The sequence below is a fragment of the Apis dorsata genome, unplaced genomic scaffold (genome assembly GCF_000469605.1).
Source record: "Apis dorsata unplaced genomic scaffold, Apis dorsata 1.3 scaffold_61, whole genome shotgun sequence".
NCBI lineage: Eukaryota > Metazoa > Arthropoda > Insecta > Hymenoptera > Apidae > Apis > Apis dorsata.
In genome coordinates this window covers 183,167-183,400 of record NW_006263361.1, presented here as the reverse complement: position 1 = coordinate 183,400, position 234 = coordinate 183,167, and positions in this window count along the sequence as shown.

The following is a 234-nucleotide window of genomic DNA, read 5'->3' as shown; positions in this document are numbered from 1 at the left end:
AGCATCCGGGAATTATCAAAATTAATCGCGCTCGCTAATTCACGCCCGATGAAGATTGAGAATGGGAGAGGCGTGAAAAAAAAAAAGGAAGAAAAAAAAGAAGAAGAAGAAGAAAAAAAAAGTTGGCGCGACTGGTAATACGGCGGTAATGCCGGTGCTTAGCGGCGTATAAATAAGCATTAAATCCGTGCTTAGGATACCTTAATCTGTATTTTTCCTTTTTTTCACTCCTCC